The 8,000-nt window shown below is 41.9% G+C and overlaps 1 pseudogene; it reads left to right on the forward strand.

Moving 5' to 3' along the window:
• Positions 1-6,077: 6,077 nt before the first annotated feature.
• LOC114671487 (large ribosomal subunit protein uL14 pseudogene) lies at positions 6,078-6,570 on the forward strand (annotated as a pseudogene).
• Positions 6,571-8,000: the final 1,430 nt, after the last annotated feature.

Consider the following 8,000-nt stretch of genomic DNA (forward strand, 5'->3'; position numbering starts at 1 on the left):
TCTTTCGAGTATGAACTGCCTCCCATGGGGCCATTTAATTTACTGAATATCCCCTGGCTGTGCTTGTTCTGTGACCAGCCCCTGTCCCTGCCCTTATTAACTCTGTTTCTGTATCTCACTTTGGTCCAGTCGGGAGAGGTGGCACCTATATTTGGGAATGAGCTTGTGCTTGGCTATTGACCTACCTAGCAATGCATTAAAGATGGATTTGATCTGATTTAAAGTTTTATAAGCCCAAGGGGGTTGCCTCTGGAGGATTTTTAGAGGCCAGATTGATCCTGGAATTGTGCTTAGAGGTGGTTTGCATTTGCTCAGAGAAAATCTAGGAATTTTACTTTACCTGAAACTTTCCTGGTTTTGGGGTTTTACTGGGTTTTAATAATTTGCCACCTCTGGAAAACTGCAGAGACAAGGTTTCGCCTAGTTGGCCAGACTAAGTTTTTTAGCTGTCTCCAATTGATAACTGTTTAAGAGGTTTAAATACACAAATTAAGTTGGTAAAATTTGAATGTGTGAATCTGGGTGAAGGATATATGGTGGTTTGGTTACATTATTTTTGCAGCTTTTCTGTTGGTTTGAAGTTCTTTAAAAATGAAAAGGTCCATTAATTAAGAAGGTGGGTCAACATTCGGTCACAGCAGCACCTGCCGTTTGCACACTGCTGGCCCGCCTTCCCCCATGGGCCCTTTGGTGTGTACTTGGATTTACATCAGCCCTGTCCCAGTGAATGCTCCTGCTCTTTTGGTCCCTGTCCCCACTTGCCTGCCCCATCTCAGTCAAGAAGTAATCAAACATGGGCTAAGCATCAGTATGACAGGGGAGTGGGGAGTAAGCAGACATTGTCCTTATCCTCAGGACGCTACAGTCTAACAGGGAAGACAGAAACTAAGCAGAGAAGCACAAAAGACTGTAAAGGAGAAGTACAGGTTGTGGAAGGGTCTAACCCACTCGGGGCTCAGGGAACCCTTCTTGGGAGAAGTGGTATATTAGTCTGTTCTCACATTGCTAATAAAGACAAACCCGAGACTGGCTAATTTTTTTTTTTTTTTTTTTTGAGATGGAGTTTTGCTCTTGTTGCCCAGGCTGGAGTACTGGAGTACAATCACGTGATCTCAGCTCATGGCAACCTCCGCCTCCTGGGTTCAAGCGATTCTCCTGCCTCAGCCTCCCGAGCAGCTGGGATTACAGGCATGTGCCACCACGCCTGGCTAATTTTGTGTTTTTAGTAGAGACAGGGTTTCTCCAGGTTGGTCAGGCTGGTCTCGAACTTCTGCCCTCAGGTGATCTGCCCTCCTTGGCCTCCCAAAGTGCTGGGATTACAGGCGTGAGCCTGTGAGACTCACACCTGGTGAGACTGGCTAATTAATAAAGAAAAATAGGTTTAATGAACTCACAGTTCCACGTGACTGGAGAGCCCTCACAATCGTGGTGGAAGGCAAATGAGGAGCAAAGTCACATCTTACATGGCAGCAGGCAAGAGAGAGAGTATGTGCAGGGGAACTCCCCTTTATAAAACTATCAGATCTCATGAGACTTATTCACTATCATGAGAACAACACAAGAAAGACCCGCCCCCATGATTCAAATACCTCCAACCGGGTCCCTTTCATGACACATGGGCATTATGGGAGCTACAATTTGAGATTTGAATGAGGACACAGCCAAATCATATCAAGTGGTGTTTGAGCCCGGAGCTATCAGATGGTGGGGATTAGCTTGGCAAAGAGAGGGTGCAGGTGTGCTGTAGGTCGGGAGACTAGCATGTGTGTGGGACTCTGGGGGCGTGTCAGAGGTGTTGAGAGAAACCCAGCCTGGCTGGAACAGAGAGTGCAGGGGCCTGGACAGATGAGTTAGGAGAGGCAAGCAGGGTCTTGCAGACGGCTTTGATAGCTTATTTTTCTTTATTCTGAGAGCTAGGGGAAGGAGTGGGCAGTAATGTTATAATAAGATTTGCATTTTTGAAAACAAGCCCTCTTGCTGCAATGTAGAAAATGAATTGGAAAAGGCGGCAGTGGTGACAGCAAGAGAAGCAAGGAGTCTATCGCAGCATCCAGCAAGCAGTGATGCTCTCTTGGTCCTGATGGTGGCTGGGCCAATAGAGAAAATTGGGTAGATTTCAGAGTTGTGTAGGAGGTGGACTCACAGACTTGGTAATTAATTGGACTATGTCATTCTGATATTTTTTAATTGACAAATTTCTCCATTTTTCCTTTTGCTTTGTAGATATGGTTGGAAAATACTTTTCCCCAAAAGCATTTGCAAATATACCCATTTACATGGCACTGTCTTGCTTGTGTAGGCCCAAGATGAATATGTCTCATGCAAAGATGATGGCTTATCTCATTCAATAAGATTGTGCTAATTAGAAATTAGGACCTATCCATCTCGCATGTTCTGGGAATTTAAGCTGTAGGAGATGGAAATTAATGCGGTTTTTAAGCAATCTATTGAATTTATTAAATTGCAATGAAATGATAGAGTTTGTATTGGAAGATGTGAATTTCGACAGGAAAGAGGCCCTGCATGATACAATCACAATACTGACAAATAAATGCCGTTGTACTTTTCCATGACAAGGATGATTTACAATTATAGTAGTACATGGTTCTCTTTGATTTATGGCATCCTGTTAGCCATGGAATTACTTAGCAAAATCAGTTTGGCTTGATATAAGATTTTTTTCTTGTCTAGAAAAAAGTTTAGCCTGAGGAAAAGATGACATTAATTTAGGAATAGTGGAGTTATCATTGAGTTATCAAAATAAATCTGAGGACATAAATCAATTCTACTGCATGGAGAATGCTAAATCGATAAGTCCAGAAAGACTTTATTGATTCTACGGCCATCACTCAAGCCTTCTTCATTAGATTCCTCAAGCATATGTTTAATTGAAATGATAAAGTAGATAACTTTGGGTAAATCCACACATCCTGACTTTGATATGGGGTTGTTCAAGGTAATGAAAATGATTTGGCTGAGCTGGCTCTCTCCTTTAGAGTCAGGAGGGTACACATGGGAAAACTTCACATCTTCTTTCTGTCTCCTGTAACTTCCACTCCAGGCAGACGCTAGCTTAACAGTCTTAGGTCACTTCTTTTAATTCAGTTTAAAAACTGTAAGAACAAACTGATCATACTATTAAGAGAACATTTAAAAAATTAATACCACCCTGAACCCATTGGCAAGTACTGTGCTGAACTGTATTATCTCTTTCTATGTCTTGTCTCTCTCACTTAAATGATTGTGAGCAGTTGAGGGCAAGAGGCTTTTAGCTCAGTATCCCTTAAATCTTGTTTCAATGCGTAAGTATCTTTATATAGCTGCAGTCAGAACTGTATCCGTTAGCTGTTGCTGCAAAACAAACAACCCTCAAATTTAGTGGCTTATAACAAGAACCATTTTATTTGTTCATGATTCTTGGAGTCAACTAGGTGGTTCTTCTGTTCTGGTCAGCTAAGCTGATACTGGATAGTTTAGGATGACCTCACTCACATGTGTGGCAGCTGATGTGGTGACAACTGGGGTGATGACCACCTGCTTCCCATTATCCAACGGGCTGGTCACATGACAGCAAAAGCATTCCCATCAGCAAGAAGGGAAGTAATTCTCAAGAACTCGTGCAAGTACTTATCAAGTCTTTGCTTGTGTCACATTTGCTAATATTCCACTGGCCAAAGCCAGTTACATGCCAAGTCCATATGTGAGGATTGGATAAATGGATTTTACCACTTGATGAGAGAAGCTGCAAGAATACTGTGGCCATTTTTCCTGATATACTACAGAATTGAAAATAAATTTGTATTTTTCTGCTTTTAAAAACAACTATAGGTGCTTCCTCTTTTTATATTTTTTAAAGCTAATATATTATATATTTACTATTTGCTAGAGGCTTTAAATGTAATCTGCAGATGACTCTAAAATGCAAGTAAAATGATTATTCCCATGTTACCATTAAGGAAGCTAACTGAAGGTCACACAGCTAGTAAGTGGGGAAGCAGAGATTTTAACCCTGATCTCTCTGGCTCTGCTTACTCTTAGCAGACTTTTCATCATGATTCTTCTTTCCCTCTTGTTGGGTGTTCAAATGTCCATCATTCTTTGAAGTTGTAGGAAATATCAGGAGGATTTCTCCAAGTTGTGTGTGCAACTAGCCCTCTACTTCAACGCTTTTCTGACCCAAGGGTGATTGGACCTTACAGGAGAACCATGTCAACCTTCAAGTGCACCAAATAAGATACCTCTGACTTTAGGTGATTTTGATGTTTGAATTTCCCCTAAGCAATAGGGGCAAAGGAGTGGTAGCAAGATTTCACCAAACCCTAAATTAAGGGTCTGGGTACCAACCCATGTGACTGCTCACTGTCTCCTCCTTCTTCTTACCAGGCATACTATTGCATTCAAACATGGTCCAGCAATCTTTCTTTTCCTGCCTCCTCTTCCTAGATCAGGTATCTTCCAGATGATTATCATGAAATTATTCAGGTATCCTTCAGCCTTCCCCTGGCCAGTCATCTTCCTGTGATTTATCAGCTGACGGTTGGTTCATGGTGGAGCCAAGCTTATCAGACTTCAGGCACAGGATGTGCTTTGGAGAAGGCTAGGTTTGGTAAACCTACTTGTCAAATGGGTGATATTCAGAACAAAACAAAATAGGTATAATTAGTTGGACTAGAAAGATCATACATGAAGATTAACAATGACATCTAGGAGGAGCCTTCAAAGCTTGGCCAGGAGCTTGGCCAGGAGCTCAGATGGGCTTCTCCACATCCTAACCACCACTTCAAGAACTTAGGCTCATAATTAGGCAACTTCCCTAAAATCTAAAATCCAGGTGTTGGCCGGGCGCGGTGGCTCAAGCCTGTAATCCCAGCACTTTGGGAGGCCGAGACGGGTGGATCACGAGGTCAGGAGATCGAGACCATCCTGGCTAACACGGTGAAACCCCGTCTCTACTAAAAAATACAAAAAACTAGCCGGGCGAGATGGCGGGCGCCTATAGTCCCAGCTACTCGGGAGGATGAGGCAGGAGAATGGCGTAAACCCCGGAGGCGGAGCTTGCAGTGAGCTGAGATCCGGCCACTGCACTCCAGCCCGGGCGACACAGCGAAACTCCGTCTCAAAAAAAAATAAAATAAAATAAAATAAAATAAAATCCAGGTGTATGAATGCCTCAAATGCTCAGCCTCTCAAAAATTCCCAGCCCACACAGGTGTGTTTTGGGCATTTTCCTGTGGTGTCCTGGAGTGGCTCATACCAGCTCATGAGAGCTGATTGTCAAATTTTCAGGAAATTTGCAAGCCAATTGTTAAACACAGCCATTCTTAAAAATTAAATTGTGTAAACTTACAATAAAGTAAATTACATGAAAAAGGCAATAAATTCTCAAAACTCATTACTTCCTATTTATTCTACTACCTTTTTACTATTCTCTATGATCATGAGGTTATTTCTACCCATTTTATCAGTATGGTGGAAACAGTATATCACGGTGTGCTATTGCACATTTCTTCCCAATTCTGCAGTCCATGACATCAAAATGGTAGCTTGGAATCAACCTTGGTAGGAACATTTACACGTTGGAAATCTGCAAATGGTACAAATCAGGGCTTGATTGATTGTCTTATTGATTACCTAGACTTAAGAAAGTGATGGAGAAGATGTGAATAATGCATATTAAACGTAAAATTGTGTCATGTCCATAACTGTTACATTGTGAATAGTAAAAAAAGCTTTGGAAATTCTCCTGGTATTTGAAATTATCATCTGATTCAGCAAGCAATCACTCATGTCATTGAAGAGCAAGTGAAAATACTGATATACATCTTTATTATCTCACTTTCTTTTCTCTTATTAATGTAAAGGAAAATATCAACCAACATTCATGTTGTAACCACACTCATTTATCTATTCCAACCATCGATTGAGTACAGATACAAGAATTTTGCAAAAATTAACAAAGCCTTGTGTGAGAATCTATTGGCTCTATGGAGTTTATAATAAAGAGTATAATTTGTTATTATCTGTAAATTGGCTGCTATAGATCCTTTATATTGGTAAGATTTATATCAAACATCTACATGCTGTATGTCTATGTATGCATTCATTTTTTCCCAGAGAGCAATTGTTAAATATTTACCAATGCTCTTTCTGAAGATGTTGAAGTGTGAGGATGTGGTAGGTCCTCCTATGTGAAGTTCTGGATTTCCCTGGGTCTTCTTGTAGGAAATGTGATCAAGTGTGCAGACCACACAGAAGTGAAAAATCTGTATGTCATCTCTGTGAACGAGACCAAGGGACAGCGGAACTTTCTGCTGGTGTGGGTAACATGGTGATGGCCATGGTCAGTAAGGCAAGCCAGAGCTCAGAAGGAAGGTGCAGCCAGCAGTGGTCATGTGACAACAGAAGTCATGCCAGAGAAAAGGTGGCTTGTTTCTTTATTTTGAAGATAACGCCAGGGTTGTAGTAAACAATAAAGGTGCGATGAAAGGTTCTGCCATCACAGGGGCAGTTGCAAAGGAGTATGCAGCCATGTGGCCCAGGCTGACGTCCACTGCTGGCAGCACTGCATGAATCTTTAGCGTATTTATAAAATGTTAAAAAAAATCCATTAAACTCCGCCCCCGCCTCCCAAAACACCCACCAAAAACCATTTACCACCATGCTATTGGCATATTCCCACTGCTGTCTTACTGGTCACATAGAAGTTGGTGGACTTTCCTTCTCGATCTGTGTCCTTGATAATACCATTTTTCCTTTTATCCTTGGCTCCCCTCAGTCACAGAGTGCCCTATAAATGAGCACATTCAGGCAGCTGGGGATGTCCAAAGAGGGGGGAAAAAAACCTCCCTGCAAACTGAGGCTTTCGTGGGAAGAACTGAAACCTGAGCAGGTAGAGGACAGCGTTAGCAGTTCCTGGGTCTCATTTTAGGTCTCCTGTGAGTGAACGTCTTGTTCATCACTAAGGGTATTTGAGAATTTTTGCATTTACATTTACCAAAGTAACAGGGGCGACAAACATTTGTCTGCTTTATCATTTACAAAGCACATCCACATTTCTTAGCTTATTTCGTACTTCTAAAGATGACTCTGTTTCTAGCAATTCACCCGCAGCTGGAGAGGGGGCTAGTTACCATAGACTCTGGCTCGCTCTCCACGGTGTAGCGGCCTCTCAGACATGGTATTAAAGGAGTTTACTTGCCCCTTCCTATCCTCTTTATTATACCCAATCTGCAGTGAATTCAGGGCAGGAAACAAAACCCCGGAAAGGGGTTGTTATTAACGGTTCCAGTAGAGAGTAATCCCACTTGCCAAAAGTAAGTAGGATGTGGTTACCTTTGAATTTGTTTCTCTCCCCAGGGGTCATGGGTGTGGAAGGAGAGCTCTCGTACATTGAGGGCAGAAACCAGTTGCTTCAAGCGTTATAGAGCAAGTTGCTTAGCATTTCCTAAATACTGTACCTGCCGTAGCTTTCTTCATACGGTAAATTAAAAAGCACATTGATATTCAAGAAAGGAAAATACCACCCGACCTGGTTATTTTGTTTGGTTGTTGTGATCCCCATCATAGCATGTAAAGTTTGCCTTGGAAAACTCTTCATAGAGTAAGGTATGAATTAAGACAAAAGTCCGTGGTAATAGTTCAAGCCTGTTAACAACAACTAGGAGAGGTCTTTACCGTACACAGGGCTTTGGGAGTTTGCCTATTATCCAGTTAACATGACTGATTTTTCAGAGCTATGTGGGATGCCCTCAGACCCACAAATGGTCATTTGCGACTAAAAGAACTGATTTGATGGCCTCGAATGATCAAACTAAACCAGATGGTTATCAAATCTTAACTCTATGCTGCACGAGCTTGGATTGTCTACAGTGGCATCCTCAGTGCACTTTAGAATGAAAAAAATTCAATTTCAAAAGTAAACACAGAGAACAAAAGTAGTTCAGAGGACAGCTTACACAGATAACAAAGCCAGCAAATACAACTGAAGGTTGCCGCACTGA

This window comes from Macaca mulatta, chromosome 12 (assembly GCF_049350105.2).
Source record: "Macaca mulatta isolate MMU2019108-1 chromosome 12, T2T-MMU8v2.0, whole genome shotgun sequence".
In the NCBI taxonomy this organism is placed as follows: Eukaryota; Metazoa; Chordata; class Mammalia; order Primates; family Cercopithecidae; genus Macaca; species Macaca mulatta.